This window comes from Orcinus orca, chromosome 20, assembly GCF_937001465.1.
Source record: "Orcinus orca chromosome 20, mOrcOrc1.1, whole genome shotgun sequence".
NCBI classification, from domain to species: domain Eukaryota; kingdom Metazoa; phylum Chordata; class Mammalia; order Artiodactyla; family Delphinidae; genus Orcinus; species Orcinus orca.
The window spans coordinates 48,571,644-48,595,515 of NC_064578.1; the positions used below are offsets into that span (position 1 = coordinate 48,571,644).

Sequence of the window (23,872 nt, forward strand, 5' to 3'; positions counted from 1 at the left end):
AGAAATCCAGGGCCAACACCATACACTGGGGTGGGCTACCGGATCTCATGGATGTTTATAACCGTTAGGATGTTCTCAGTTGTAAGAAATAGAAAACCCAACTCAAACTAGCTGAGACAAAAAGGAGGATTATGTAATTACTTCAAAATCCTTTTCAGATAATCCCAACATCTAAATTGTCTTGGTATTGATGTCTGTTGATTGTTTTTTTCTCATTCAAGTTCTGATTGTTCTGGTTCTTGGTATGATGGGTGATTTTTTTTTTTATTGTATCCTGGATATTTGGGGTACAATGTTGCAAGACTTTGGATCCCATTTGATCTTTTTTGTCAGGAAGTCACTTGTTTAGGTGTAGTACACAGGTCCAAATGGGAATGGAAGTTCACCTTCCTTCTGGGCCCTTTTGACACTGTGTGTGTGGGAGTGGGGGCGCTGGTGGGGGGGTGGCAGAGGGCCAACTGCCTCTACCTCCTTGCTGCTGAAAGTTCAGCTGTCCCCGTTCAGCCTAGTAGGGGGCATTAGAGCACTGCCTAGGACTGCCTCACCTCTGTGGGTGGTGGGAGTGAGGTGGGGAGTGGGAATTCAGCTTTCCATTCATCCCCACTGACCTAGTATTATGGGCTCTCTGTCATATTTGCCTTCTCCTTTTCCAGAAGGGGGATAGTTCAGTAAATTCCAGAAAGTAGTATTTCCTTTCTTGGTTAAACATCTTGTCCATTCTCAGAAGGGATATGACTCTTACAAAGAGAGCTTAACATCCGTTGAGGGATACTTCAAGATCACCATTCCTACTATGTTGAAGCCTCAGTGAGGTAAGTGATATTATTCCCATTGTAACATGAGGAAGGGTTAAACCATTGCCCTAGTTCATACAAGTGGCAGTATTGGTAAAATTCAGGCTTTAAAAATTCAAGATTTTAATTCTTAATTATGAAAAACGTCCAGAATAGTCAAAAAGAGAAAATACAATGGACCCCATATATTCATCACCCAAATTTAACAATGGTCAAGATTTTACCACATTTGCTTAATCTGTCCCTTTTTCCTTTTTATCTTACATGCTGAAATAATTTAAAGCAAATCCCTGATGGCATCTCTTACACCTATAGGCATCTCTTAAATATAGACTATTTTTTACAAGATCAGAAAGCTATTATCACACCTAACATAATTAACAGTCACATTTCTATGATTGCTTCAAGTTTTCACTTAGCTACAGACTAAATAAACTTCTTTCTTTCTTTCTTCCTTTCATTCTTTCTTTCTTCCTTTCTTTTGTACTGTCTCTAATTTTGGTATCAGGATAATATTGGCTTCTATTTTCTGGAAGAGATTGTGTATAATTGGTGCTGATGCTTCTTCAAATGTTTAGTAGAATTCTCCAGTGAAACTATCTGGACTTAGAGATTTCTTTTTTTGGAAGTTTTAAAATTATGGATTACATTTCTTCAATAGTTATAGGACTATTGAGATTATTTCATATTGGGTGAATTTGGGTAGTTTGGTTTTCAAAGAATTGGTCTATTTCTCTTAAGTTGTTGAATTTACCTGGATAGAGTTGTTCATAGAAGTCCTTTATTAAGTTTTTATTGGCTGCAACATCTGTAATTATATCCCCAATTTTATCCTTGATATTGGTAATGTCTTTGTCTTGCTAGAAGCTTATCGATTTTATGGATCTTTTCAAAGAATCGGCTGTTTCATAGATTTTCCTTTATTTTTATGTTTTTAATTGTACTTATTTCTGCTCTTTATTATTGCCTTTCTTGTGCTTACTTTTGATTTATTTTTCTCTTTTCCTAGTTATCTGAGTGGGATTTTGAATATTGTTTTGAGACCTTTCCTCTTTACTAAGGTAAACATTTAGTGGCATGAATTTCCCTTTCAGCACCCCTAGATTTTAATATGTTGTATTTTTATTTTCATTCCATTTCCAAATGTTTGGAGAGTTTTCTGTTTTGCTTCTTAGTTTAATTTCTAGTTTGATTCCATTATGATCAGAGAACATAGTTGGTATGATTTTGATTAGCTCATATATTCCCAGACATCAATTTGTTCTCTCAGGGAGAAAACAGTATAAATGTGGTAAGGGCTTTAGAAGGGAGTCATCTCTTACAGCCATCATTGAGTTCACATGGGAATAATAGTTTTACAGGTATAGTGTGCATGGTAAGAGATTTGGCTTTAGGTCACTTATTTGTGTTTCAGCGGTATAGGAAAGAAATTCTAAACAAGTGAGGAATGTGGAGAGGGATTTGACAGGAACTCCCATCGTGTCCACTAGAGGGTGAACATTGGAGAGAAATCCTAAAATGCCGTGAGACTGGAAAGTGTTTCTTCAAGTTCAGTTCAAGCGATATTCCTCAAGTCCACTTAGTTTTCACTCAGGAGGGAGGACTTACTGTGAATAGCAGTGGAAAGAGCTTCAGAGAGAGCAAATACCTTCATATTCACTGGAGTCCATAAGGAGAAGCCCTACAAGTGCTATGTGTGTGGAAAGGATTTTGCATATAACTGAGTTTTCACACTCATCTGAGTGTTCTCTCAGGGGATGAATCCTGTAAATATAATGAATGTGATAAGAATGAAAACAGCCATGAATGGGATGAGTGGAGTAAGGGCTTATTTGGAGTTCACATCTTCGTGTCCATCTCAGAACCCACATGGGAGAGAAGCTTCCATATATAGGAAAAAGATATTAAAGGCTTCATGTGAAACTCATCTTATTCATCCGAGGTGCATGAGGAAAAGAAAACCATATACATGTGAAGAGTTTATTTTTTTGAATAATAGTTCAGACCTTCTTACTCATCAGAGTCTGCACAGGACAGAAATTCTATACATATGGTCAGTACTTGGCCTGTCAGGGTTCAATAGAGAACCAGATGCCACTCTGTATATTCTAGGCATGAATGCTTTTTTTTTGCGGGGGGGAGGGGGGGCGGGGAGTAATAATTTTTTTTTTTTTTTTGCCCTGCCGCATGGCATGCTAGATCTTAGTTCCCCAACCAGGGATCAAACTCGTGCCCCCATCAGTGGAAGCACGGAACCCTAACCACTGGACCACCAGGGAATTCCCATGGAGTAATAATTCTTATTGGAGTATAGTGGACTTACAACGTTGTGTTAGTTTCTGCAGGCATGAATGCTTTTAATACAGGCAATAAGAGGCACGCACACGTTTGGAAGAGCTAAGGGAACGTTGATCAGGGAAGCCAACACCAGCCTGCAGCGCCAAACTGGGTTCTCAAGAGCTTTCTTAGAAGCTGCTGCCAATCTCAAGAATCTCATTCTACAGCAGCAACATGAGTGATACTCAAGGGATTCCTCTGAAGCTGCTGAAGATGCGGAGAGCCCCGTAAGCTATCTCAGTCTATGGTACCAATATGGGTGATATATTTTTTTAAGTATTAAAAGCTTTATTTATGATTGGAATCATTCAACAAAAAAGCAAAAGCAAATGAGCCTGAAAAAGAAACTAAGCTGTCGTCTAGAATAGCCTCAGTAGCTAAGCTGCCTTTGCACCTGGCTGGCATGACAGCTGTGGCTCAGCATACACAGCAGTTGCACTCACAGAAGCATCAATATGGATGACTCTTTTTTTTTTTTTTTTTTGGCCGGACCGTGAGACTTGTGGGATATTAGCTCCCCGACCAGGGATTGACCCCGGGCCCTCAACAGTGAAAGCACAGACTCCTAACCACTGAATCACCAGGGAATTCCCTGGATGATTCTTAAGAAGCTCACTTGGATGCTTGGAAGCTCATGCCTGTCCACGATTCCTCCTGCAATTGCCTCCGGAGAATAATGCCTTTTCTTCCTATGCTTCCTAAGTCTCATGTGAGTGCCTTTTCAATGGCCAAGTATAACCAAGAAACATCTGGGGAAGGGGATTCTGAGCTATGCTGTTCCTGTCTTTTCTTTTAATACAGGAGCCCTTAACAGATTCAGTCGTAAAAAGAAGTGATGATGCCATGTGACCAACAGACAATATAGCACAGTGTTGTAGGGGCCTCATTTGCACCTCAAGTATTAGTAAACAGCATGCACCCTTATTTATGTCCAATCCATGAAGGTCGTGCTACAGGAAGGGCTACAGTTAGCACTCCACTCTTGGAAGACATCAGTTTTCCTACACTGTTGATGGACTCTATTGGTATCATGCATGTCAAGGATTCCAGAGATACCTCTGGTCTCCCCAATCATTAACCATTTATGCAGAACAAAATCCATAAATGTGATGGTTGTAGCCACGGCTATCGTCAGTGCTCAAACTGCTACCATACCTTCTACACAGGAAGAAAATTGTAATTGGGGTGAGTCTTCAGATTTATTAAACAGACCGTATTAGAAAAATAACCTAGTGTTCTTTTTCTAATGTCCGGTCATACAAGTTATCAGAGAGTGTATTCATAAAATAAATAAAATGTGGTGAGAACTTTAATCAATGTGCAGGCCCTTAAATTCATTAGTCTCCACCACATGAGAGAAAGTTTATCGAAGTGATGTTTTAAGAGTATCACAGAAACACTCCTATATGGTCAACACACTGTTTTCTCTTTATGGACACACGAGAAGATTATTTTCACATCCTCCAATACGGATTGGAGCCATATGATTGAATTCTGGCCAATGGAGTGAGGACAAAAATTATGTGCACCACTTCCTGGCATTGCCCATAAAAATATTCCAGGTGATTCTCTCCTTCCTCTTCCACAGTGATCTCTAGCCATGAACTATGGGTGCCACCTGTTCCATATACGTAGCTACAAGATGAAGGACTGCCTGACCTCTGTTGGACATCACTTGAGTGAGAAATCTTTTTTGCACTAAGACACTGAGATTTCAGGGGTTATCTGAAGTATCAAGTCTATCCTAACCAGTACAAAAGTCTTAGTAGAAGCTAATTTCATAATTACACAGGAAGGTAACTCTACAATCCCCCCCTTAAATGTTTGAAACAATTATTTTCAAACTTACATAAAAGTTACAAGTACAGTAACAAAGGATTTTCCTTCCCTGAACTCTGAGACTATCATGCTGCCCCATCACCACTGGATACTTCAGTGTATATTATTACAAATACGGATATTTTCTACACAATCATTTTATAACAACCAACATCAGGAGATTAATATTTGTACATTACTACCATCTAATCCACATATTCCATTCACATTTCATCAATTGCCCCAACAATGTCCTTTATAGCAAAATTATCCAATCTAGGATCACACAATGCGTTTAGTCATTACAGCAGGTTAGGCTCCTTCAGTATGGAATAGTTTCTCAGACTTCCATGAGCTTGACACTTTAGAAGATCACATGTTATTTTTGTTCTTGTGTAGAACATCCCTTAATTCGGACTTGTCTGATATTTCCTCGTGATTAGATTCAGCTTATGCACCTTTGGCCAGAATATCACAGAAGTGATGATGTGCTCTTTTGGCATACAATTTTATTTATCCCATTTGTGGGAATGTTAATTTCGATTACTGGACCCATATGATATCTGCTAGACCTTGCACTGTAAAGTTACTAGTTTTTTCCATTATAACCAGGAAGTAGTGTGTGGAGTGGTACTTTGAGTTCATGAAAATATCTACTTTTCACTAAACTCTTATTAACTGGTTTATTAATATAATCTAGACTCTTGGATTTCTAATCTAGTCAATGCGTTATGATCAGTTACTGTCACTTATTTTGATCCTTAAATTAACCCAGATTTGGCCATGGGAACCCTTTAGGCTGGCTTCTGTGTCCTTTTAATTTGTACCCATCATTCTTTAATCACCCCCTTACTTTCTGGCACAAGACATGTGAGGCTCACCTTGTACTTTCCCAGCCTGTTGATTTGCACCCTTGGGAGTCTCCTAGGTGAAATCTGAAACAGAAGCTCCAGACACAGAGGGTAGGGAGAGACTGAAGAAAGAGGCAGATCACTTCAGGTTGGAAGGTGGCAGGTTTAATAAGGGAACTCACACACAAGGCTTGTCTTTGGTGACTGCAAGACAAATAGATCTCTGCACCTGACCGCCAGAATCTTAAAAGTTTATATAGAGGCCTTAACTGGGTTCAGTCATGCATTCAATCCAGATGGTCTTAACGACATCTTACTGTCTCAAGGCTGTGTCCTGGAGGCAGCTTCTAGTGGGGAGCGGGCAAGTGGACTGCATATTCCAAAGACAGGGGAGGGGGCAAAGGAGCCTCCAATTGCCCAAGTCCAGCTCATGGGTCAACCAGTGGTCACATCCTCAAAATGACCTTCTCCAACTTAGTCCCTCCTTTTAACAAGGAGGCCTTCTTCTGTGTAGTGGAGAATGGTGATTAGAGGCCAAAATATGGGTACTAGGTGTACTCATTACTGTGGAGTCACTGCTCCCGGGCTCTCTCATACCCAGAACTGGCAGGGGATGAGTGTGTGATTGTGTTTATAAACTTTTTTTTGGTTTTTGGCCATGCTGCACAGCATGCAGGATCTTAGTTCCCCAACCAGGGGTCGAACCTGTGCCCCCTGCAGTGGAAGCAAGGAGTCTTAACCACTGGGCCACCAGGGAAGTCCCAATACACATTTTTTCCCCTATATTTCTTCATACAGTTGACCCTTGAACTTGGGTTTGGACTGCATGGGTCCACTTACACGTGGATTTTTTTTTCAATAGTAAATAGTACAGGAGGGTTGGAGTTTTGGCGAGAGTTTGTGGAAGATGGTGCCTGTTGTGACAGGTTCCTGGCTCACAGCTCCTAAAACCCATGGAATTTCCCGAGTGATAAAGGTGTCTTTTGTTATGTTAATGAGTCATTGAAATTATGAAACTATCATTCAAATGGAAGCATTATAGTTCTTCGGAACCATTATTATCTCAAAAGGAAAGGAGAATGATACAGATACACTGGCTGAGGTGTTTTGAGGGTCATCGAAGTGTTCCAGCCTGTGGCTTACCTTAACATGTTTTTTTGTTTGTTTGTTTTTGCGGTACACGGGCCTCTCACTGCTGTGGCCTCTCCCGTTGCGGAGCACAGGCTCCGGACGCACAGGCCCAGTGGCCATGGCTCACGGGCCCAGCCGCTCCGCGGCATGTGGGATCTTCCCGGACCGGGGCATGAACCCGTGTCCCCTGCATCGGCAGGAGGACCCTCAACCACTGCGCCACCAGGGAAGCCCTACCGTAACATATTCTTGAAGTACCATGGCGTGGATTAAAAGAAAATTTGGTGAGCGGCCTCCATCTAAATGACTTACTAGGGAAGCTATGCGAAATTATTTAAAAGAGCGAGGGGGGCTTCTCTGGTGGTGCAGTGGTTGGGAGTCCGCCTGCTGATGCAGGGGACACAGGTTCGTGCCCCGGTCCGGGAGGATCCCACATGCCGCGGAGCGGCTGGGCCCGTGAGCCATGGCCACTGAGCCTGCGCGTTCGGAGCCTGTGCTTCGCAACGGGAGAGGCCACAACAGTGAGAGGCCCGCGTACCGCAAAAAAAAAAAAAAAAAAAAAGAGCGAGGGGATCAAACAGTACTTATTCTTCATGCAAAACCTGCATAGAAGTCATATGGAAATGAAAAAAGGTTGTTTTGCGCTCCTCCTTATGTGTATCTTATGGGCAGTGGATGGAAGGGAAAAAAAAGAACAAATGGAATGTGATGGTTGTTCTGAACAAGAGTCTCAACCATGTGCATTTATTGGAATAGGAAATAGTGACCAAGAAATGCAGCAGCTGAACTTGGAAGGAAAGAACTATTGCACGGCCAAAACATTGTATATATCTGATTCAGACAAGAGGAAGCACTTCGTGCTGTCTGTAAAGATGTTCTGTGGCAATAGTGATGGCTTTGGTAGGTTCCTCAGCAAGCGGATAAAAGTCGTCTCCAAACCTTCCAAAAAGAAGCAGTCATTGGAAAATGCTGACTTATGCATCGCCTCGGTAACAAAGGTGGCTCTGTTTAATCGACTTCGATCCCAGACAGTTAGTACCAGATCCTTGCATGTAGAAGGAGGTAATTTCCATGCCAGTTCTCAGCAGTGGGGAGCATTTTACATTCATCTCTTAGATGATGATGAATCAGAAGGAGAAGAATTCACAGACCGCGATGGATACATCCATTATGGACAAACAGTCAAACTTGTGTGTTCGGTTACTGGCATGGCACTCCCAAGATTGATAATTAGGAAAGTTGATAAGCAGACCGCATTACTAGATGCAGATGATCCTGTGTCACAGCTCCATAAATGTGCATTTTACCTTAAGGATACAGAAAGAATGTACTTGTGCCTTTCTCAAGAAAGAATAATTCAGTTTCAGGCCACTCCATGCCCAAAAGAACCAAATAAAGAGATGATAAATGATGACGCTTCCTGGACAATCAATAGTACGGATAAGGCAGAGTATACCTTTTACGAGGCGATGGGCCCTGTCCTTGCCCCAGTCATACCCGTGCCTGTTGTAGACAGTCTTCAGTTGAATGGCGGTGGGGACGTAGCAATGCTTGAACTTACAGGACAGAATTTCACTCCAAATTTATGAGTGTCGTTTGGGGATGTAGAAGTTGAAACTATGTACAGACGTGGAGAGAGTATGCTCTGTGTTATCCCAGACATTTCTGCATTCCGAGAAGGTTGGAGAGGGGTCCGGCAGCCAGTCCAGCGTCCAGTGACTTTGGTCCGTAATGATGAAATCATTTATTCCACCAACACCCCAGAACCAGGGCCCTACACCCCAGAACTGGTGCCATAGCCACACTGCAGTTCGGGGAGCCATCCTTCGAGCCAACTCCAGCCAAGTGCCCCCTAATGAGTCAAACACAAACAGCAAGGGGAATTACACAAATGTCAGCACAAATTCGACCAATGTCACATCATCTACAGCAACAGTTGTGTCCTAACTGCCGTCTTTTTGCTAGGACGTACACTGACTCGAGTGCGGCCAAATGTTGACAAAAAAAAAAGAAAGAAAAAAATGAACAATCTTCCGTGGTTTCTTGGGAAAACTTTTCATACCCAGTGATACTATTCAAAAAGCTCATTACCTGCAAGTGCTGATTTGAAGTGCAGAAGCCACAGTAAAACAAACAAACAAAAAACCCATCAAAACGTACAAACGTTTGGAAATTGATTTTTTTCAGCTGTTATTTTTGTTTGGTTGGTTTGTGTTTGGTTTTGTTTAAATGGGCAAGAAATAGAGATGTGGATGGAGTAAAAGGTAATCAAACTAGAAGATGAAAATCTAACATCGTTTTTATGGACCAAGGAACTTGCATAAGCTTTAGCAAAAGGTACATTTTCATCATACCTTTTTTATATCACAGTATATATAATACACCTTTGTTACCAAATAGGTTGTTCTCCTCCCCACCCCCTTTGAGCGTTTGCTCTTAAGTGCATTCAGGTGCCAAGCTTGACCATGCTTGTTTAATCTAATTACCATACTCCAGGTCTTTTTGGTCTAAGGCTGGAACTGTTCTTTTTATTTTATTATTTTCTTTAAAAGCTGAAGTCTTATGACTTTTCATGAGTGGAAGGTGTTGTGATTTCAGCAAGTCAAATCTTGTAAAGGCCTGCGTATTTCTTTTAAGATTATTTGAAGTCTGTGCAAAAGCTTTAAAAAAAATGCCTCTGCCTTGCCTGCAATACATGCAACATATGTTGACTTAGGCTCTATTCTCAGATACCATTGACAGTTATTTCTGTGTGTTCCTTTTTTTAAAAAATTGTATTTATAGTTGTAATCCAAGAGGTTCTAACATTTGCCTGGAATTAAATGTGGCCATTTAGTCATTAATGAAAAGAGAATAGTAAATAGTACAGTAATACACGATCCACAGTTAGTTGAATCCACAGATGGGGAACTTCCAATATGGCGGGCCCTTGCATATGGAGGGCCAGCTATAAGTTATACTCAGATTTTTGACTGAGTGGAGGGTCAGCGCTCCTAACCCCCAAGTTGTTCAAGGGTCAACTGTATATATTGAAAAGCATAAATTGACACCTCCAAAGTTAATCCCAAACCACAGGCGCATTCTGTTTTCTCCCTTCCCAGCAAAGAGCTCCGATGCCGAAAAGAGTTAATAGCAGGTCTGAGACCACTGTCTGTAGAAAGGCCTGTTTCGAGGTCATGAAGGACATCTGGGAGCTTGGATCCCTCACCATTTCCTGTTAATGGGGATTCACTGTGCCTTGACTGTTTGTACAAATAATGCGGCTTACGCTGAACACCTGCTTTCCTTCTGGGTGCCGGGAATTTGAGTTCGTGCTCGGCAGAGCGTGACTACGTGACCAGCCTGCAGTGGGAATCTTGGGCAATGTGTGCGTGTGACGGGCCTTCCTGGTAGATACACTTCACACGTGTTGTCACAGTTGTTGCTAGGGAATTAACTGTGTCAGACTGGTTTTCTCCAGACTTTACCCCAAGGAACAAAACTTTAGATAAACCAGAGAAAAAAAAGAGGGCCTAGGAGGAAAATGCTTAGCCTCCTTGATAGCTTCACAGAGCTGTCACAGCGCCCCTCCCTTCAACCCCCGAACTGTAATGTTAACCTTGTAAGTGCTGAATTTATTGCTCAGGGGTTTGAGGGCGAAAGAGGGAAACTTTTAAAAGCGTGGGTTTGTATTTTATGGCTAATACACCTAGATGTGGGATCATCTCAGTCACGGAAAGCTGCAAAGAAAACGTGTCAGGGGGCCACAGCGCCCTGGATTTCTGCTGCCAGTGGGCAGGTTGAAGCTTAATCTCTGAGTTTGAAGAACAGAGATGTGTCTTGCCTATAGGAACCTCTGGGGAAAAAAGGAGACAACACGAAAAGGGAGGCAATCTCCAGATGGAGATACACTTTCGGAGATTTCAAAAGCCGTTTTCAGTTGTTATTGGGCTCCTGGGAAATCAGATGTCTGACCCTGAGAGGCTGATGCTTTCCAGCCTGGTGTGCATGTTTTCTAGAGGGTCAGTTTGGACTCTAAGAATGATGAAGAGGAAGGGGTTCCAGGAAAGGCTTACTGGAACTTAGAACATAGCTGTCTGACCCTACTGAGTCTCGGCTTTGCTGCTGCCAAAGAAAAGCAGCTGGCTTTTTTGCGAATCCTTGCTATCTGCCTGGACCTGCCTCTGAGCTGAAACCTGAGACTGTATACCTAAGTGTTTCAGCCCCAGCACGTGCTGTGCTTAATTGAAATGGGATGGAATTTCTTCACTCAAAAAACTGGCTCAGACTATGCAACTGTGGCAGACTTAGGACAGCCCTCTAGGGGGACCCCAAACTGTGACAAAACAGCATGGATACTCCCACTTCTGGGCATAGATCCAAAGGAAATGAAAACAGGTTACTGAAGAGATACGTGTGCTTCCATGTTCATTGCAGCATTATTCACAATAGCCAAGATATGGAAACAACCTAAGTGTCTGTCAGTGAATGAATGGATAAAGATGATGTGGTGTTATGTATACAATGGAATATTATTCAGTCATGAGAAAAAGGAAATTCTTCCATTTGGGACAACATGGATGCACTTGGGGGGCATTATGCTAAGTAAGATAAGTCAGACAGAGAAAGACAAATACTGTATGTTGTCATGTATATGTGGAATCTAACAAATAAAACAAAGTAGTGAATATAACAAAAAAGAAACAGACTCACAGATACAGAGGACAAACTAGTGGTTACCAGTGGGGAGAGGGACTGGGGAGAGGTGGGTAGGGCATTAAGAAGTTCAAACGATTATGTATAAAATAAACATGCCACAGGGACATATTGTACAGCACAGGGAATATAGCCAATAGTTTATAATAACTATAGATGGAGTATAATCTATAAAACTTTTGAATCACTATGTTGTACACCTGAAACTAATATAATATTGTAAATCAACTATACCACAATAAAAATTTTTTAAATTAAATTTAAAAATGGAAAAAAGAATTGATTAGACAGGTCATTAAAAAGTTCAGATACGTTTCAATAAGACCCTGACACCCCCACCTTAAAAAAATTAAAAATAAAAAAAACAAATGATAAAAACAGAGTAAAATGGTGGTTACCAGGGGCTGGGGGTGGAGGATATGGGAGAGCTATTGTTTAAGGGTACACATAACTAGTAGATAAATAAGTCCTGGAGACCTAATACATGATATAGTGATTATAGACAACAAAACTGTATTATAAACATTAATTGTTCTCACCACTTGAAGAAATAATTATGTGATGTGATAGAGATATTAACTAACACCACAAGGGCAATCATTTTGCAGTAGAAGTGTATCAAATCAATCTGCTGTACACCTTAAATCTACACAGTGTTGTAAGTCAAATATATCTTTTTTTTTTTTTTTTTTCGGTACGCGGGCCTCTCACTGTTGTGGCCTCTCCCGTGCGGAGCACAGGCTCCGGATGCGCAGGCTCAGCGGCCATGGCTCACGGGCGCAGCCGCTCCGCAGCATGTGGGATCCTCCCGGACCGGGACACGAACCCGCGTCCCCCGCATCGGCAGGTGGACTCTCAACCACTGCGCCACCAGGGAAGCCCTATATCTTATTTTTTTTGAAAAAAGAAAGTGAAAAGAAATATCATGGAAGTTTCTGGACCCACTGGGTCACACGGAAACACCCACAGGAAAGGCTTATTGCCAGATGAGACCATCTGAAACTAAGCTGCTTATCCACACTCTGACAGCATTCATCCCTTTTGAGCCCTGCCTGTCAAATCAAAACACATCTGAACCTCAATAAGGACAGACTTCATTCAAAAGGACTTGTATATATGCACTACCAAACGGAAAATAGGTAGCTGGTGGGAAGCAGCTGCATAGCACAGCGAGATCAGCTCGGTGCTTTGTGACCACCTAGAGGGGTGGGATAGGGAGGGTGGGAGGGAGACGCAAGAGGGAAGAGATATGGGGATATATGTATACATAGAGCTGATTCACTTTGTTATAAAGCAGAAACTAACACAACAATGTAAAGCAATTATACTCCAATAAAGATGTTAAAAAAAAAAAACACTTGTCGTAGGGAGAACCCTCCGATTTCAGAAATCTGCAAGTGTCTCAAATTTAAACAGAAAAGGGCTTTTCTAAGGCGGGGTAAGAAAGGCTGGCAGGAATGTTGTGAGGGAGGAGCCGGTGGCCAAATCAGGGCTTCAACGAGAAATGTTTATTGTCTTCAAAGACATCCCACGGATGCCCTCAAGATGCTTGAGAACAGTAGATACGGTAAGAAACCCAGAAAATAAAACTGCGGGTCTCCAAATCCTCTGACCGGGAAACCTCAACTCTCACCCGGGCCACAGCTCCCCTGTCCACTTGTGGGTTCATTCACTCCTCCATTCATTGTGGATTCCACCCTTTTATCTGAGGGACTGGCGAGACGAAGCTGAGTAAGAATTGATCGCCTCTCGGGCAACACAGGAGGTTAATTAATCAAATATACCTGGATGGGACTTCCCTGGCGGTCCAGTGGTTAAGAATCCACGCTTCCACTGCAGGGGGCGGGGGTCGGATCCCTGGCCGGGGAACTAAGATCCCACATGCCTCGGGGCACAACCAAAAAAATAATAATGGTAATAAATTTAAAAATAAATAAATAAAATAAAATATCCCTGGAGGGTGCTGGAGGGCTTCCTGAAGGCCACAGCTGAGTAGGTTCTTAAGGGCACATGAAAGTTTTCCAGGAAAATAAAGGGAAAGAGCGTCTTCCAGGTGGAAACAATGGCCCACATAAAGGGGTGTGAAGACTCGAGAACTCAGGAAAGGCCAAGTCTGGAAAGTCGGGTCTAGAAAAGGGACTCTGCTGGACGTCACGGACAAAACCGAGCCAGGTGAACCAAACCCCTATTTGGTCCAGTGAGGTTTTCCCACTAAACCCCCAGAATTGTCAGACCTCCGTGCAACTCCCCGTTACTGGGAGGAAGGCTTCTGATGATCATTGAGGCACAGAGAAGAAGTTGGGAGTTGTGAGGGGATGCTGCTGCCAGTACGGGGAGATGCTAACGAGAACAGGGAACGTGTCTCAAATGCTTACAGTGTGCGCGGCCCGGTGCTGTGTTTGTTTTGTTTTTTTTGCGGTACGCGGGCCTCTCACTGCTGTGGCCTCTCCCGTTGCAGAGCACAGGCTCCTAGCGCTGTGTTTTATGTGTATTCACAGCGTTCTGCCTCTTGATGACCCTGCGAGGAGGTTACAATCTTCCTTTCACACAGATGAGGCCCAGAGAGGTAACGAGTCCGTGTTAAACCCTCAACGATGTGGCTTGAAACCACGCCCCTCCCTGCGTTATACTATCTGGCAAGCAGGCCCCATGTCAGCAGATTTCTCCCTCTTCCGTGGGTCTGTCCTTCACTCCCTGGGGATGGCTGAGTAGTGCCCCCCGCAAAGACACCCACGTCCTGATCCCCAGAACCTATGCATATGTTCCCTTAGATGGCAAGAGGGACTTTGCAGATGTAATCAATGTCTTGAGATGGGGAGAGGATCTTAGATGATCCAGGTGGACCCAATGTAATCACAAGAGGCTTATAAAAGGAAGGCAGCCTGTTAGAGAGAACATTCCATGCAGCTGGCTTTGAGGAGGGTGGGAGGAGTCACAAGCCGCCTCTCGAAGCTGGAAGAGGCAAGGAATGGGTCCTTCCCTGGCGCCCCCAGAAAGAATCAGTCCTGCCCACACCTTGACTCTAGCCGTACTCGCTTTGGATCTCTGACCTCCAGAACTGTAAGAGAATATGTTTGTGTTGTTTGAAGCTAAGTTTGTGCTAATATTCCACAGCAGCCATAGATAAATGAATCCACTCCTCGACTGTCCTTTCCTGATTCCATGAGAATTCCCCCTTTCTTGTCTTGTATTTGTCTTTAGAGCAGCACGGAGACCTGGTGAAGAGCACAGGCTTTTGAGTCAGAGCTGGATTCAGGCCCGGCCACTGCCTATTGTCAACTCTGTGACCCGGGTGCCTTATTCTCATTGAACCTCAGCCTTCCTATCTATTAAATGGGAGCAAAAGTCATCTGCTCCTCATTAGTTATTGAGAATTTATCTAATGTGCCAGGCACTGAGCCTCACGTAGATAAGCTCACAAAATCTCCAAAACAACTATGTGGGCTGGGTTTTGTCATCACTACTCAAGTATCATTAAATGAAACAGAGACTTGCAAAGGTTTTGTTCTAACACGACAGATTAGGATATGTCAGAGGTCCATTCGTCCATGAACATAGGAGAGGGATGTGTCATTGAGCATTTTCTGGCTTCAGGAAGAAAATTCACCAGCAATGATTCTTTTTTTTTTCTTTGCACTGAGCAGGGGTCAAATCCAGGCCGTCGGCAGTGAAAGCTCAGAGTCCTAACCACTGGACGGCCAGAGAATTCCCACAATGATTCCTTTTTATAAAACAAATAAGAACATAAAAAAATTTACTAAGCAACAAATAAGTAAAGCTGCCAACCAGAATTTCACACTTTTCAAAGATTACAGCCTGATGCTCGGGTGTCTGACAAGCACATTGGCAAAGACGGCTTTACCATTCAGAATAGCATCTGCTTCTATGAAGCTACCAGGAAAGAGGGTCCCCCGAGTAGAGTTAGAACAGCTTTGCACCTGTCCACACGTTAATCCCCACAATTATCCTGACAGGTGCCTCTGTTGGAATCCTCAACACGCAGATGACTAACATAAACCAGTTACTTGACCAGTGAGTAGCACGGCCATGATTTGAACTCGGGCATTTTGGGGGTTTTTTGGTTTGTTTTTGTTTTCTTTTTGAAGATGTGGACCTTTTTATTTTCCGCTGTACGCGGGCCTCTCACCGCCGCGGCCCCTCCCGTTGCAGATCACAGGCTCCAAACGCGCAGGCCCAGCGGCCATGGCTCACGGGGCCAGCCGCTCCGCGGCATGAGGGATCTTCCCGGACCTGGGCACGAACCCGTGTCCCCTGCATCGGCAGGCGGACTCCCAACCACTGCACCACCAGGGAAGCCCGATGTGGACCATTTTTAAAGTCTTTATTGAATTTGTTACAATATTGCTTCTGTTTTATGTTTTGTTTTTTTTGGCCACGAGGCATGTGGGATATTAGCTCCCTGACCAGGGATCGAACCCACAACCCCTGCATTGGAAGGCAAAGTTTTAACCACTGGACATCCAGCGAAGTCCCCTGAACGTGGGCCTTTTTGCCCCAGCCCCAAAATATATTCTATTGCCTCCCCTGCCCCACATTTCCTGGGGTGGGATGGCTGGCCTGGGCGCTCTGAGGACCAGCTGTCGGCACTGACGGTGCTTGTCCGAGGTGAACTAGAGGCGGCAGGACCCCAGCCCACACTCTGCTCACCAGGGGCTGTGTCTGCTCGGTGGAAGGGGAACCTTCCTGTAACTTTCGCAAAGATGCCAAACAGGCTAGGGGATTCCTGCCTTTTTCTTATGACTTCATTTCCTTTCTCCAGCTCTGTGTTCTCGTGACTCTGCCCTTCCCCAGAGAAAGGAGAAAACAACCAAGTTCCAGGTGAGTTGCGTTTTCGTATCTTGTTTTGCAGTGAGTGGCCGCGTCTTTTCTGATTTCTTGGAGGGTGAAAGACGATACCCAATATTTACTATTTGTGATGTACCAGGCATTTGCCTTTTATGATGCAATTTCATTTGTTCGTTTTGTTTGTTCCCCAAATAATAGTGTAGAAGTGAATTTAAAAATTTCTACATTTACTACTTGCCTTACAAACCAGTTGTTTTCTGACTGGAATTTTCATTTATTTGTTATTGAAGTATAGTTGATATACAATATTGTTTCAGGTGTACAGCAAAATGACTCAGTTATACATATGTATATATCTATATTCTTTTTTCAGTTCTTTTTCGTTATAGTTTACTGGAAGATATTGAATATAGTTCCCTGTGCTATACAGTAAATCCCTGTTGTTTAGCTATTTTATATATGGTAGAGTGCATCTGTTAATTGCATACTCCCAATTTATCCCTCTCCTAAAGCAGTTGTTTTCAATGCTCTTCTTAAAATAGGTATTCACAACTATTTGCAATAATAGAAGATGATTTTGAATAGTGCTTTCCTACTTTTTATAACTGCCTGACTGAGATACAATTCACATACTGTATAATACACCCACTTAAAGTGTAAAATTCAAAAGTTTTTAATATACGTACAGATATGTGCAACTATCACCACAGTTAATCTTAGAACATTTTCATCGCCTCAAATTAACACTATACCTTTTAGCTACTACACCCCCTCCACCACTCGTAAAAATGGAATCATATACTATGTAGTCTTTATGACTGGCTATGATTTTTATGACTGTGATCTGGTGTAATGCTTTCAAGGTTTATCCATGTGTGGCGTGTATCACTACCCCGTCCCTTTTTATGACTGAATAATATTCCATTTATGATGTAGCACATTTTGCTTAATTCATCAGTTTGGATTGTTTCCGCCTTCTGGCTGCTATGTATAAGGCTACCGTAAACCTCTGTATACAAGTTTTTGCATGCATGTGTTTTCGTTTGTCTTGGACATGTCTCTTGGGTAGAAGTAGAGTTGCTGTGTCATCTAGTAACTCTGTTTATTATTTATTTTTGGATTTAGTGAAATGTATTTATGTGGTTTGCAATCACTTTTATATATAGTTAAGTTATTGCCTGTTGTCTCAGTGCAGGAATGGTTTCCAGGAACTCTCCCTCTGCAAACTGTTAATGAATGTTGACAATGCAGAGTTTTTAAGGCTTGTCACTGAACAAGAGATCTTCAGATGCCTTGTAATCTCGCACCTCATGCATGAAAGAAACTTGGTAGGGGACTTCCTGAATTTGACAACGATCCTAAAAGTTTATATGACATTACTAAGACAAGTTGTGGAGCCGAAATAAACTTTTCGTAAACTAGCAATAGGAAAAAAAATTGAATAACTAGATTACAGAAAAGAAAAAGTACTTTTTCATTCTCTATATAGAAAATAATATAATAAAACCATTGTCATATGAGAAGGTGATCAAAGATAACCAAAGCTTTAGAAAATAAGAATATGGAAATATGGAGAGATTCATTCCTTTAACTATTTCATCCACAGATATTTATTATTTGCCTACTCTATTTTCCAGAATGCTGCTAGGGGCTGAAAATAGAATAGTGAATAGACATAAATAGTCCCTGACCTTGTAGTAACTATGTTTAAATGTTTGAGAAGCTGCCAGAGTCTTTTCCAAAGTGTCTGCACCATTTTACAATCCTGCCAGCCATGTTTCCCATTTCTCCACATCTTTGCCAACACTGGTTATTACTTGATTTTTTTTTCATTCTAGCTATCCTAGTGGGTGTGAAGTGGTATTTGTGGTTTCGATCTGCCTTTTCCTAACAACTAATCTGCTCATTTCAAAATTGAGTTATTTGACTTTGTATTATTGAGTTGTAAGAGTACCTCCTATGTTCTAGATACTGGTCCCTTATCAGATACATGATTTGCAAATATTTTCTCCCATTCTGTATGTTGTCTTTCCATTTTCTTCATAATGTCTTTTGCACAAAAATGTTTAATTTTGATGAAATCCAAGATATCCTTTTTCGTTGTTGCTCATGTTCTAAGAATCCATTTCCAAATCTGAGGTCATGCATATTCACCTGTTTTCTTTGGAAATATTTCTAGCTTTAACTCTCACGTGTAAGTCTTAGGTCAATTTTGAGCTAATTTTGTATAAAATCGGAAGTATCTAGTTTCATTCTTTGACACGTGGCTATCCAGTTGTCCAGCACTCTTCGTTGAAAAGATTCTTCTTTCCCCATTGAATGATTGTGGTGCCCTTGTTTGAAAACCAGTTGACCACAGACATAAGGTTTTGTCTCTGGACTCTGAATTCCATCCCATTGATCTATATATCCATCCATATGCCAGTACCACATTATCTTGACTGCTGTTGCTTTGAAGTTTTGATTAGAAAGCGTGAGTCTTCTAACCTTCAAACATCTTACGTTGATGCATTTCAAAGTAAGTTGAAGATATTTCCTCCCAAGTATTTCAGTGTCCGTATCATTAACAAGAGTTCAGTATTTGTGGATGGATATTTTTTCTTTGGAGGTAAAACTTACATACATCAAAATGCACATATCTTAAGTGAACTATTCAGTGAGTTCCAAAATCTGAATATGTGTGCAATTAATTGGAGCCTGTAGCAGGATAAAGGTTATCCCAGGGAGTTTGTAATGCCCCTTCCCAGGCTCCTCCCTCATGCTCCTCTCCTGCATAACCAGACTAACACTGTTCTGATGTATTATCATAAAATAGATTTGCCTATTCTGGTTTTTTGCTGTTGTAGTTAGATGTGATGTCTCTTTGATTTTGTTGTTATTTTCTATGTCTCTTGGGTCTCCCCTTATCATTTTACTACAGTTTGCAAACAGTAAAGTTGAAAAATCTGTTGGATTGACACTTTTAGTATTATAAAATGTCCTTCTCTGTGTCTTGTAACAATTTTTGTCAAAGCCGGTGTTTTCTTTTTTTTTTTAATTAATTTGGCTGCATTGGGTCTTTGCTGTGTGCGGGCTTTCTCTAGTTGCGGTGAGCGGGGGCTACTCTTCGTTGAGGTGTGCGGGCTTCTCATTGTGGTGGCTTCTCTTACTGCAGAGCATGAGCTCTAGGTGCATGGGCTTCAGTAGTTGTGGCACATGGGCTCAATAGTTGTGGCTGACAGGCTCTAGAGCACAGGCTCAGTAGTTGTGGCGCACGGGCTTAGTTGCTTTGTGGCATGTGGGATCTTCCCGGACCAGGGCTCAAACCCGTGTCCACTGCCTTGGCAGGCGGATTCTTAACAACTGCACCACGAGGGAAGTCCCCCAACTCCATTTTAATTTTCCTTTCACACTTCAAAAGACACAAATAGGCTGAAGGTGAAAGGATGTGAAAAGACCGTGCAAACAGTAACTGAGAGCTGGAGTGTTCATTACTAATATCAGAAAACAGTGACTTTGGGACTTCCCTGGTGGTGCAGTGGTAAAGAACCCGCCTGCCAATGCAGGGGACATGGGTTCGTGCCCTGGTCCGGGAAGATCCCACATGCCAGAGAGCAACTAAGCCCGTGTGCCACAACTACTGAGCCCACGTGCCACAACTACTGAAGCCTGTGAGCCTAGAGCCCATGCTCCGCAACAAGAGAAGCCACTGCAATGAGAAGCCCATGCACCGCAACAAAGAGTAGCCCCCGCTCGCCTCAACTAGAGAAAGCCTGCGTACAGCAACGAAGACCCAACGCAGCCAGAAAAAAAACAAACAAAAAAACAAAAAATGGAGTTGGTATTGCTAAGAGCACTCGCTAAAATAGAGCCAGGAGGCCATTGAGGAAGTGACATAAGTCGTAAGCACATCTCAGCCTGGTTGGAATCTGACCTTTTGATCTGATGCAGCTATCTAGAACCTCTGCCAGAAATTCATGCCTGTCGACTTACCAATGCTTACACTAAAAAAAAAAAACCTCATGATTCCTAAGAACAAATATTTTCTGGCTCACGTCAGAATCCACTGCAGTTCTCACCCAGCAACGTTTTTTTCTCCATTTTTTTTAAACTGAAGTATACTTGATTTACAAAGTTGCGTTAGTTTCTGCTGTACAGCAAAGTGAATCAGCTATACATATATATACATTCTTTTTCATACTTTCCATTATGGTTTATCATAGGATATTGAAAATAGTTCTCTGTGCTCTACAGTAGGACCTTGTTGTTTATCCATCCTATATATAATCGTTTGCATCTGCTAATCCCAAACTCCCAATCTTTCCTTCCCTCAACCACATCCCCCTTGGCAAGCACAAGTCTGTTCTCTATGTCTGTGAGTCTGTTTCTGTTTTGTAGATTAGTTCATTTGTATCATATTTTAGATTCCACATAGAAGTGATATCATATGGTATTTGTCTTTCTCTTTCTGACTTACTTCACTTAGTGTGATAATCTCTAGTTCCATCCAAATTGCTGCAAGTCACCCAGCAACTTTTAACAACCTTCATAGCTTTATGTCTTTATAAGCCCATGACTCTTTCTCTTCCTTGGAACACTCTTTCGTGGTTGCCTGAATCTATATCTCCCGCATTGCAGTTCTTAAAGACCCCAAATAAACTCTTTACTTATTTGCAGATTCCTGCATTATTATTATTATTATTTTCTTTTTGCGGTACGCGGGCCTCTCACTGTTGTGGTCTCTCCCGTTGCGGAGCACAGGCTCCGGACGCACAGGCTCAGCAGCCGTGGCTCACGGGCCCAGCCGCTCCGCAGCATGTGGGATCCTCCCGGACCGGGGCACGAACCCGCATCCCCCGCATCAGCAGGGGGACTCTCAACCACTGCACCACCAGGGAAGCCCCCTGCATTATTTTTTGGTTGACAGGAGCACCTAAGGGACATCTCACTCCTGAGCTTTTCCTTTTAAGCTTTGTGATTGGTTCATTATCTGCCCCAGCTGAACTGCCTCAGACCACCATGATGTGAAAACATTGCACGGGTTGGGCCTTCCAGGGAGTCAACCAATTGACCCAATAATAATTCTTTGGGAAGGACGCTTTGAAAGAGCCCTAGGTCTACTCTGCTTCCTCCAGGAATGGAAATGCAGCCTCTCAGCTTCCAAGGCTACTGCTGAGCTGGGAAGTGGGAGATGGACCTAAGCTAAGTTAAAACCGCAGGCCTTGCTCTTCTTACTGAGATTCAGCTGTTTTTTTTCTTGACTAAATACACCTGGGCTGCTGCAAGCCTTTGGTTAATTTCCAGAGTTCTGGGAAAAAAGTCAATTCTGTATCTGCCAATTTTTTCATTACTTTTACATAGAGTGAACTTTCAGAGGTCCTTAACCCTACCATGTTTGCCAAATGTTTCTGTATAAGTATTTTCGTGGATTTATCTTTTCATTTGTCCTAGATCAACACCCAGGATGGTAATCACTGGGCCACGGGAGAGATAGTATATTAAGGTTTTTTAAAAACGGCCAGACATTTTTCCCCCAAAGTTGTACCATTTACAATACAAACATTTGAGGTTTCCAGATGATTCATATCTTTATAATGTCACATCAACTGAATCATACAATTGAAATGTCATAATTGAATTATACTTTCAAGTATGACTTACTACATTTAACAAATGATATTCATCAATATTTCATTAATATTCATTCCCCTTAAAATTCTATTTCATAGTATGGTATGGATTTATCTCAATTTGTTTATTCACCAGCTGATAGATCTTTCAGTTGGCACTTATGAATAAAGCTGCTATAAACATTGCATACAGATGGTTGGATGTATGTTTTCATTTCTTTTGGGTAACTACCTAGGAGTGAGATTGCTGGGGTTTAGGGTACTTTTTATTCAACTTGATAATGAACTGTCCTCCCTCCCTCCCTCCCTTCCAATTTGATCCATTCTAATAGGTGTGTAGTAATACTACTGTGGTTTTAATTTGCATTTCCTTATTGACTAATGATGTTGAGCACATTCATGTGCTTATTGGCCATTCCTGTGTCTTTTTTTTTTTTTTTTTTTTTTTTTTTGCGGTACACGGGCCTCTCACTGTTGTGGCCTCTCCCGTCACGGAGCACAGGCTCCGGACGCGCAGGCTCAGCGGCCATGGCTCATGGGCCCAGCTGCTCCACGGCATGTGGGATCTTCCCAGACCGGGGCACGAACCAGTGTCCCCTGCATCAGCAGGTGGAGTCTCAACCACTGCGCCACCAGGGAAGCCCTATTCCTGTGTCTTTTGAAAATGTTCAAATATTTTTTCCATTAAGAAAAAGTTGGATTATTTGTCTTCCTTGAATTGCAAGAGTTCCCTGTATATTCTGGGTACAAGTCCTTCATCAGATTTATGTCTTATAAATATTTTCTCTTATTATGCATCTTAACTTTTAAACTTTGAAATAGTATCTTTAATGAGATAGAATTTATCAAGCTTATTGAGTGTCTTTTGATTTCATCCTTTCTGTGTCCAATATAAGAAATCTGACTAACCCATGTTCATAAAGGTTTTCTTCTATGTTATAAGCTTTATAGCTCCCGTTTTACATGTAGGTCTATGATACATTCTGAGTAAATTTGTGAATATGGTACAAAGGATCAAGGCTCATATATTTTAACCTAAGGTTGTTCAATTATTGCAGTAACATTTGTTGAAAAACAACTTTCTCCATTGAATTACCTTGGTACTTTTGTCAAAAAATTAACTGACAGTATATATATGATACTAGTTATGGATTTTCTACTCTGTTTCATTGAGCTATATGTCTATTTCCATCCTAATATCAACCTATCTTGATTGCCATAGCTTTACAGTAAGTCCTGAAATGAAGCAGTGTGTCTTCTAATTTCTTTTAAAAAAATTGTTAGATGTTCTAAACCCTATGATTTTTCCATATAAATTTTTATTTATTTAAAAAAATTATTTTTATTTTTGGCTGCGTTGGGTCTTCGTTGCTGCACGGGGGCTTTTCTCTAGTTGCGGCAAGAGGGGGCTACTCTTTGTTGCGGTGCGCGGGCTTCTCATTGCGGTGGCTTCTCTTGTTGCGGAGCACAGGCTCTAGGCGCATGGTTTTCAGTAGTTGTGGCACGTGGGCTCGGTAGTTGTGGCTCACAGGCTCTAGAGCGCAGGCTCAGTAGTTGTGGCGCATGGGCTCAGTTGCTCTGCGGCATGTGGGATCTTCCTGGACCAGGGCTTGAACCCGTGTCCCCTGCATTGGCAGGTGGATTCTTATCCACTGTGCCACCATGGAAGCCCTATTTATTTAGTAAATGATGTGGTCTTTTCTATAAATGGGCCACCCAACATTGCCCCCTACATAGCTTGGGCTTGTGTGTTTATGAATCAACAATCAATGACCTTTTTTTGGGGGGGGCCACACCTCGCGGCATGTGAGATCTTAGTTCCCTGAACAGG

The 23,872-nt window shown here is 42.2% G+C and overlaps 1 pseudogene; it reads left to right on the forward strand.

The window, feature by feature from the left end:
* Positions 1-7,175: 7,175 nt before the first annotated feature.
* On the forward strand, positions 7,176-8,878 carry LOC101274511 (recombining binding protein suppressor of hairless-like; annotated as a pseudogene).
* The last annotated feature ends 14,994 nt before the right edge of the window (positions 8,879-23,872 follow it).